Source organism: Propithecus coquereli, unplaced genomic scaffold (assembly GCF_000956105.1).
Source record: "Propithecus coquereli isolate 6110/MARCELLA unplaced genomic scaffold, Pcoq_1.0 Scaffold141, whole genome shotgun sequence".
NCBI classification, from domain to species: Eukaryota; Metazoa; Chordata; class Mammalia; order Primates; family Indriidae; genus Propithecus; species Propithecus coquereli.
This window is the reverse complement of record NW_012138414.1, coordinates 2,957,628-2,968,455: the sequence shown is the minus strand read 5'-3', so window position 1 is coordinate 2,968,455 and position 10,828 is coordinate 2,957,628.

Sequence of the window (10,828 nt, the reverse complement as noted above, 5' to 3'; positions counted from 1 at the left end):
AACAGGCAATTTTCAAAGAAGAAATACAAATAACGCTGAGTTTTACTTCCCTGGGTGCACATGTGTGCTCATCGGTTAGTTCCAGTTTAACAGCAAGTACATGCAGTGTTTGTTTTTCCATTCTATAGATACTTCACTTAGAATAATGGTCTCCAGTTCCACCCAAATTGTTGCAAAGGCCTTAATTCATCCTTCTTTGTGGCCGAGTAGTATTCCAGATATGTAGTATTCAATTGCCAGGATAATTAATCATTTCTTTAATGCTTTGTATTTAATTTTTAGTTTTATGACATTGAGTTCAGACGATATGGCCTATTCCCTTTCTACTAGGGAAGAACTTATTGAGATTTTCTTTCCTTGGTATAATAAATTTCTGAAAATATTTCACAAATGTTAAAAGAAAGAAATACAAATAAAAAATACAGTCATGTGCCACACAATGACATTTCAGTCAATGACAGACTGCATACATAACAGTGGTCCTAGCAATAGGCTAGTCCATGTCACCTAGGTGTGTAGCACGCTATCCCATCTAGGTTTGTGTAAGTACACTCTGTGGTGTGTGCAAACATGACACCACAATCACCTAACAAAACATTTCTCAGAATGTATCCCTGTCATTAAGTGATGCATGACCGTATGTAAAAACCTAGTCAACAATAAACAAAGAAATTCAAATTAAAAAAATCATCCAATATTTTATCTCACTTTCAAAGATAAAAAGACATATTTATAACACCCAATGAATTCAAAGATATGAAGTAACAATCGTTCTCATACACTGTGAATCAGGAAAAAAAAGACATTCTGTGAAAAAGACATCTGCACTTGAATGTTCATAGCAGCACAATTCGCAATTGCAAAGATGTGGAAACAACCCAAGTGCCCATCAATACATGAGCAGATTAATAAAATGTGGTATATGTATACCATGGAGTTCTCCTCAGCCACAAAAACAGTGGTGATCTAGCACCTCTCGTATTATCCTGGATAGAGCTGGAGCCCATTCTACCAAGTGAAGTATCACAAAAATGGAAAAACAAGCACCACTTGCACTCACCATCAAATTGGTATTAACTGATCAACACTTATGTGCACATATGGTAGTAACATTCATTGGGGGTCAGGCAGGAGGGAGAAGGGAGGAGGGGATGGGTATATTTCAACCTCATTTTCCTAATTTCAAAGAGGGCATTCTATTAACCCCAGCAGTATCACCAATACCGCTAGGGTCATCATTAGCTAAAATGACCTTTCCATCACATCATCTGATCACTTGCTTTTTAAAACCATTTGGCAACTCCTCATTGCTCTTAGGGTAAATTCAACTTCTTGGCATGGATTAAAAGAGCTCAATAATGTCGCCTCAATCTCCTTCCACAGTCTTCATGCACATAAAATGGAGCCAACCTCCCCCTATGCGGTCAACCACCCTTTCCATTTGAGCTATGCTCAGTTTCACATATCCTCCAAGTTCTGGTGTGTCACTAGGCATTTGCCCCTGGTGTCTGTTAACTCTTACCAACCCTTCAGAGTTTAAAATCAGTTGCTTTTGCTATTGTTTATACACATTAATTAGGTCCAAAAAGATTTCTGATGTCTGAGGGTGGGACAATACCATACGTATTTTTGTATTTTTCAGAGCATATAATACTTTAATAAGTATTCAATAGTTGCTTCTAAAATAAAAAGAAAATGGAATGTGAACCTCTACTTACAGGGGTGCAACAAGCTTAATATAAGTTCAATTTACCAACAATGTGTATTGTTTCCTGAAAAAACAGAGAAAGTGAAGGAAATGTTAAGATAATCTTAAAAGCCACATCTTGGTACCAGTAATTTCTAAAATAGAAATAGATCTGATGGAGAGGAAATAAATCAATTCAGAGATATTATTTTAACATTGCTTATAAATGGGGATTCCATCACCGGTAATGAATAAGAAACTAAGAATGAATGTTTTATGGTTTTACTACCTCGTGTTTATTTGATCTCTTCTCTCTTTAGGAAAACAATAATTTAAGTGAACATTTTTAATAGAAGAAAACACATAAACTTACTTCCCTGAGGCCTGAGCAAACTTGACAAAACTCATCCTCAAGGGGAAAGTGAATGGAAACCGTCTGGATGCCTTCGAGAATTTCCAAGTACTTAGGCATGTGTGGGGGCCTCCCTCAGTGTATCTGTTTCATTAACTGCCACCTTGATTTTTTTAAAGACCAAGCAAAAATTTCTCCAGATGACTTTTGGTATTTTTCAATGAAAATAGCTGCATACGTATTGACCTTCCATTTTTTGGTCATGGTCATCTAACCTGAGTTGATTAAACTATTTATTCACTGTGTGTCTCAGTCAGTTCAGGCTGCTATAACAAAATACCATAGAATGTGGGGGCTTGAACAACTGACATTTATTTCTCGCAGTACTGGAGGCCGGGAAGTACAAGATCAAGGTGCTGGCAGATCCAGTCCTTGATGAGGGCTGTCTTCCTGACCTGCAGATGAGCACCATCTCACTGTGTGCTCATGTGCTTCTTCCTCGGCATCTGTGCAAGGAGAAAGAGTGAAATCTGTCTGTCTTCCTCTTCTCATAAGGGCCCTAATCTCATCATGATTGTCCCACCCTCCCGACCTCATCAAAACCTAAAGGCCCCACCTCCAAATACCATTGCACTGGGGGTTAGAGCTTCCACATCTGAATTTTCGGGGGTGGAGGGGACACAAATATTCAGTCTATAACACTGTGCAAATGATAAGTAAGTTTAATAAGTGAATAAACGTTTCAAAGTTAGGGAAAAATACATATAGAAGAGTCAAATATGAAAACCTTCCAAGTAGCATTCTTGAATTCATACCAGCTTGCTTGCATTACTAGAAATCTTTCATGTTTGGTGTTAATTCAGATGAAAGTTGACTGATTAATCAAAGGTTACTGCAATGTACAGGGCCAAATAGATTAATTTTATTTGTATTACATAATATATTTCACATGTTTTGGTTCATTCATTTGGTTACCAATAACCAATTGTGGTAGATTAAAGATTGCCATCAAATCTTTGCTGCTCCTCCCACTGAAGAGGAAGGAGTACTTCCTCCCCTCAAATCTTAGGGGGCTCTGTGACTATTTGATCAATAGAACGTGATGGAAGTGATGCTGGGATTAAGTTCAGGCTCTAAGAGACTGCCAGATTCCATTTTCTATCTTATTAGAAATCTCACTTTTAGAGCCTTGAGTTGTCATGTAAAAACTCCAACTATCCTGTTAGAGAGACCAGAAGGTAAGTTCCTGTAACTACAGAATAGAAAGAAAGAGATAGAGATGGAGAGAGAGAGAGCTAGCGTGCACTAGCATGAGTGCAAGCGCCCAAGCCTAGCCAAGCCTCCATTTGTCCTTGCCAGGGAGCAAGGCATGTAGGTGACACTGTCCTGGACCCTCCATTTCAGCCCAGCCACCAGCTGCACAGCAGCACCAAGTGACCCAGTTGATGCCCTGTGAAGTATATGAATTGCTCTTCTGAGTTGTGCCTGAGTTTCTGATCCACATGATTGGGAAATACAGTAAATGTTGTTGTTTCAAGCCACTGAGTCTTTGAGCAGTCTGTTACACAGCAATGGATAACCAAAGAACTTATTTAGCCTCTTCTGTATACCAAGTACTTTATCAAGTGCTGGAGAAATAAAAAGTGCTTGTGGTCTGGATAACTTTCACAAATTGAACTTTGTGTGCTTTAAAGGAAAAACAAAAATTATCTTATTTCTGTATTCAGCCAAAGGCTTTTGTGTTTTTGAGTGACATGGTTTATCCTTAGTTATGCTGTGTGCATGTGAAAGGCAGTTGTAATAGACGGATGTGGATCCATATGGGACTGTTGTGGACAGACTTGTGTCCCCCCTGTAATTTAGATGTTGAAGTCCTAACCCTCAGGACCTCAGAATGTGACCGTATTTGGAGACAGAGTCTTTAAAGAGGTATTTAAGTTAAAATGAAGTCACTGGGACGGGCCCTAATCCAATATGACTGGTGTCTTTATAAGAAGAAGAGATGAGGACACACATACATGAGAAAGGCCATGTGAGGACTCGTGGAGAAGACGACAATCTGCAAGTTGAGGAGAGAGGCCTCAGGAGAAACCAACCGTGCCCACACCTTGATCTTGGAATTCTAGTCTTTAGAATTGTGAGAGAATAAATTTCTGTTGTTTAGGCCCCTGGTCTGTAGTACTTTGTTATGGCAACCCTAGCAAACTAATTCAGGGGATCTTGAAGAACTAGTGACAATAAATTGTTCTTTTTTTTTTTCTGGTAGAAAAGAAGGAACAGCAAAAGACTTCAACATTTTAGAAATTAATATGTGAATTTGGCATCATTGAAATAAGCTTAATTTGTGACAGAAGGGAGGTCTGGCTTCCATATTCTGTATTGGTGTAGCCATACTATGTGTAGGAAGTTTTGGCTAGTTGTAGGGTACACACAGGTACCTCCGAGAAAACCAGAAAAAAAACCTCACTTAAACTCTCTGTGCTGTTAGACTATTTTATGCACGTATAGAATTTTAAAAAGTATATCAACCAGTTAATATTTATATATCAGTGTGGCAAGGTGTCATTATTATAATAGTAGATGGGCACCATTTTTGTTTTACTGGAGGGAAATCCAATATGAATAAAATAGCAACTTTTCACACATGACATTTAATCCATGCATGTAAATCAAACTGAGAATCTATTATTCATTATTAAAAGGGTGGCATATTTTTATTACACTGAAAATGAAACACAAACACTGTGAAAAATTTAGTGCCTTTTCTTGAAATTTTAAGACACTTATCATGTAGCCATCTAGCTGGGACTGGCACTCACTTTAAAATATAGCCATGAAATTAATAAGTTTGAAGTTTTATGCTTGAAGAAAGGATGCTCAATTTCAGTAAAATAGGCAAATTTATTTTTTATTTAAAGCTTCCTAAATACTTAAGATGGTCAAGTACTTTGGTAATGCTCCAGTTCTAATATGTATATGAAGAATATAGTTCATATTCTTGTCATTATTAGTCATGGCCACCATGTTCTTCCCTGAGGTGCTTTCTGAAAACTGCATATATCAGAAACTGATTAAAATGACCTAAAGTATTAATTCTTAAAATATGATGAACCCAACATTTTGCAAGAGGTTATTTTCTATGTGACATTTAATATCTAAGAATTGAAATGATTTTAATAACTCATAGGAAGGAGTGGTCTTAGGAAAACTAGCGCCTGAGCATGATTGCATTCATTGACTATTGGTTATCACTGTTAACAATGGAGAGCCCTGGAGTATATCATATTGTACAGCTTTAGAAAGTTTTTTTTATATGAGTTGGAGGAAGGCCCTTTGTGTCAGTTCTTGAAAGGGTCCCTTCTGCCAGTTAAGGGGACTCCCAGACTTATGGGAATCTTGATGGCAAATGGCTCTTTCAGATGGCACGGGCAGTCACTGGATGTTCTACTCTCAGCCGTGGTCTCTCCTAATTCACCCCTAACTTGCTTCCCACTGCTACTAGTACACACAGGCCTCTCCAACCAAGCAAAGGGACATGCCACCCCTTTCCTCCTCACCCCCAACAAAGTAAACAAACACAAACGCCCAAAGTGTTGTCATTAAGAGCACATCTTTAGAGTGTGGATGACCAGAGTTGGAATCCTGGTTCTGCCACTTACTAGCTTTCAACACTTTAGGAAAATTATTTAAAATCCTTGGATCCAGTCCCCTCCTCTGTGAAATGAGAATCTAATAATATCTAATTCACGGGATTTTATGAGCATTAAATAATGTAACATATATGTAAATGTATATTTATATGTAAATAGCATATAAACTGCTTAGCATACGGGGTTGCATGTAGGAAATAACTGGTAGCTATAGTTATTTTTGTCATTATAATAATCCATGAAGAATGTTCTCTGCTTTCCTCTGCACAAGAACTTTCTCTAATCCTTCAAAACATTTCTTAAAGAAGTCTTAGTTAATCCTTCCTTAATTTTCTCTTCTCTAAGAAGACTCAGTTTACACTAAATTTGATGCTATTTTGCCTCCACTTCTTGCTACTGGATGATGTGAGAGATTTCAAGGCCTTCGGTACAGAAAGTCACTTTGTCACTGTATCACTTACTCTGTGGCAGAAGAGGGAAAGTAATATTTATTGAGTACCTGTAGTGTGCTGGTTAAATCACTATGCACTTAACATACACTGTCAGTGCAAACTTCACACAACCCAATCCACTGTTACACCCATTTTGCAAGTGAGAAAAACTGAGGTTTTACAGATGAAGATTTTGCTCAGATGTTTAAAGCTGAGATTCGAATCAAATTCTCAGACTCCTGAGTCCAAGCACCAAGGTTCAGAACCCGCTCTAAAGGAGGCCGCAAGAACTGATATATTGGTTTTTCATATCTGTAATTACCCACCAATCCTCAAAATTTTTCTCTGTATTTTTATCAGACTTGTTTCTAGTTCTAAAGCTACACTTCTCTCTGTTTTCAGCCACTCCTTTCTGTCTCTGAAAGGACAGGCTCTGTTTCATGTAGTAAACTAACATTGGGAAGGAGGCGGTCACGCTCTATCACATTGACAAGTGGTCACTTAATCTTAGGAATATTTGGCAGCACAGAACACAAGCTTCTTGAAAGTAGGAACTTTGGTCTGTTTTGTTCACTGCTGTTTTGCCAACACCTAGAAATGGGACTGTCTCGATAAATATTTTTAAAATGAATGAACAAATCTAAGAATTCCAAAGAGTCACATTGAGGTCTTCCAAGAGACAACTATTGATTGCCTTTTAGTGGATTTTTTTTTAACTTTTAAAAATTGTTGGTGTTTTATACAGATTCACATTCTTTATTTTACTGGGAAAGCTTTCATAATGCTATAAATCCATCTTTGTCCTTTGTGTCTGTTCTCTACATCTGTTCACATGCAACGTGTTCAGAGTTAAGAATGCCCTAGTTACAAAATAGTAGTTCTTGTTCACTTGGCATGCAATTCAACAATCAAATCATTTCGAATTCTCTGAAGAGAAGGAACTTGCTTCTATATTTGAACTCACTCACATTCAGAGGGAATATGTTTTAATATTTCAACATCTATACAAAAAAATGCTTTACAATTACTTTTAAGGCATTAATTCTCACATGAACATGGAGGGAAGTCACGCAGGACTGAGTAGGGCAAAGAATTTCTCCAAGGTCACGCGGCCTGTTAATTGCAAAGGACAGGCCTGCCTATCTTTTCCCATCATCTGCCCTGCGCATACACCAAGCAGAAGTCAATAACTTTGAACTTATGTGGCTCTCACAGCTTATGGTAGTAGCAGGGAAAGGATTTATGTTCAAACAAAAACATCACTACACTCAAGGACCAATAAAGGTCAGTCTGGCAAACTGCTGATCAGATTACATTAAGCCTCTGCTTAAGATTTTTCCATTGCATTTAGAGCTTCACTGCATTTGAGTACAATGCAGATTCCCTACCTGGGCCTTCAGGCCTTAAGTGGTCAAGGCTCTATCCCACTCTCTACCTTTATTTCATCCTAGTTTTTACTTATGAGTTTTATTCCTTTCATTCTCCGACCACACCGAGCTCATTCCTGCTGCAGAGCCACTGAGTCACTGCTGCCTCCCGCCTAAGCTTTTCCTTCCTGCCTTGATGTGCCAGCTTTCTCCCTTACACAAGAGATTCTTAACAGAGTAGCACCCATCTCTGGTCATTTTCTTGTCCATCACTATTTATTTTCATTATTTCAGTATCAATTGTTACAGGTGAAACGTTTATCACTACTGAAGTCTTATTTATTTGTTCCCTTTCCCAGTAGACTATTGCTCAGTGAGAGTAGGAAGCTCGTTTGTCTCAATTATTTTTATCCTCAGTGCCAAAAATGGTGTTTGAGTGCAAAATGGACATTTAATAAATGTGTGTGAATATGAATGATTGAAGGGGAGCCACAGAGTCAGATATATTTTAATACAGTCAAATCAGCAATTCAGTAGCTGGAGAAACCTAAGCAAGTCATCACTTTCCCAAATCTTTTTTTCAATCACCTGTAAAATGGGCTAATGTCAACAGCATAACAGGATTGACATGCAGATCGAACGTGATGATGTGCACATAAGAGCTTTGTAAAATACAAGATGCTGCACAGGCATTAACTTCATTGCTGGAGATCCTTGGTGCAATGTGGGCTGCCCAAAGGGAAAATGTTGATTAGCAATTATTGCCAAAAGTTTTCTCCTTTCCAAATGATATATTTGCACGCTCCTTGGAAAACCATTTGTGGTTAATTTGTTGGTCTTTGATCTAATCAAGCTGCAGATGTTCAGAAATGCCATCTTTTTGTGTACTGAGGCTCACTCACTGGGGTTTGTAAAAGTAATGGGCTGTGCCCAATTTTTCCCCAATGTGTTCAACTCTCAGGGACAATGAAAGGAAAGATCTATCTTCTGCCTAACAAGGAGAAACTGAAAAGAAAATTCAACTTTTTTTTTTTCACAGTCCAAAAAAAAAAAAAAAAAGGTAGGGAGAATCCCAGAACTGAATTTTCTAAATGAAAATACTCAGATTTTTTTTTTTCAATCTCTTTCAAAAGGAATAGTCTTAGTTGGACATTTGAGTAGCATGTGAAGAGATGAGTTATGACATATTGGGGTTGAGATCAGGTAATGAAATTGTGATATAATGAGAGGACATACTATATATTTCCTCTTAATTTCAGTTATGTTTGATGGAAAATGGTGGAAAGGTCATATTGTTTGACCGGTAATTATTCAGGTATGACTCAGTTCAGTTTTAGACAGAAGTGTAGTTGTCCTAAGCATTCGAAGTCAATCAGACACATAATCAAAGGTTCATAAACCTGTCTTGCTTATCTTTGTACACACATTAGCTGGTGATTCTCAAGGTGTAGGCTGAAGGACCACCTGATTCACTATTACCTCAGCATCCTTGTTAACATTCAGAGTCCCAAGCCCCAGCCCAGACTAACTGATTCAAAGGTAAGCATGAGGTCTGGAAATCTGCCCTTTTGATAAGCACCCTTGGGTCACTCTTATACAAACTAAATTTGAGGACTGCTAGTTTAGGGCCTTAAGGATATCATGGTATGATTGCTGGTATTTCTCAAATGATTAAATCAGTTGTTGGAACATTGTAAAATTAGATTTAGGGACTTTAGGTTAGAGAGATTATAAAATTATACCCTTCACTTAAGGAGAATTTTTATTCTGAATTATTCATTTTGTAAGATATATGGTAAACTTAGCTCTTCAGAAAGATTCATTCTGTAAAGATCCTGGGTAGTAGGTTTCTATCAGGGTAAAATGTTTTTTCTTGGTAAGCTCGTCTGCTTTGGATATCTGAATCCAAAGTGAGCAATTTAGGAGGAACGAACAGCCTGGATACAGAGAAACATCTGGAGGAGGAACTCTAGCTTCTCAGTTTGTAGGAATCGTGGAAAGCAGTAAATAGGACAGAATAGAATGACCTTGAGGTGTTTCACCAGGAACCCAAGATGGACTGTCAGCTGTTGGCCCCCTCTGCATTCAGGAAGCATAGCATGATTGGCTCTGGGGCAGACCGACCAAAAACAGTCCTAGCTCTACCCTCTGTATCTGTTTTGTATGGCCTTGGACCAAGACTTTCTTTGCCTCAATTGTGTCATTTGTAAAATGGAGTCAATAATACAATCTAATTCATAGGATTATTTTGGTGATTGAGTTAGTGAGGATACAGTGCTTTAAAAAGTGCCTTGCATTTAATAAATAAATGTTAACTGTTGATATTATACCAACTGTTAGGTTTAAGGAATTTAAAAAATAAATTTTCTAAAACAGAGACCTGAAACTATGACATTTGACATGAGAGCGCTTGTTTTCCAATGGTGTAGGAAGTAAGATTCTCTCTCTTCTTTTATTCAGAAGCTATGAGAGTCACAATTGCTGTTACCCTGTATCCTTGGATCCCTGGGCCAAGACAGGTTTCTAACAATAATTACTTTCTCTTATCCCACAGCAAAAAGACTGGGGATTAGAGCTAATTTACCTACTTATTTATCTTGGTTGAGGGAATGGAAGAAAAATATAATGATACTATTAAACTCCCACTGGATAACCTAGGTTACCCTGTACTGTGGCATCAACTCCCACTCATCTGTCCAGGGTTGTGTGCCTCAAAAACAACCTTTTGCTATTTCTAATGCAAATTAAGTCCATGGATTTACTTTCTTGACTACCCCTATTCTCCATAGAATGTCAGCCCCAGAAGATACCATTGAGTTTATTTCTCATTCTATCTGCCCCCACCCCTCGGGTCCTGGGGCCTGTGTCTGGGCTGGGTCCCATCTGTATCTCTGCCTGTACATCTGCTTGAGAACACGTGGATTGCAAATGATCACCGCTAAGGTCTTGTCCAAACTGAAGATGAGATTCTTTGATTATAACGAGCAAACCACCTTGGAGGAGGAAGAGGGATTTCCTGATGGAAGAGCTGTCGAGAGAAAATAATAGACTGTGTTTGCGTGTGTGTGTGTGTGTGTGTGTGTGTGTGCGTGTGTGTGAGAGCACCTGTGTGCACATGGACATTTGAAAAAATAATTTTGACAACAATAATTTTGACAGTGTTTAAGATGTATGTGTATGTCTGACATATGGTAATATATATTTAAGCATGTGGTTAATAAGAGATAAAACTAGAAAATTAGATTTTGGTGAGGCTGCATTAGGGTCTTGAATATGATGCTAAGGAACTACAATTTATATGGTAAATTTAAGGTTATGTCAGTTAGGCTTGAAACAGTCTA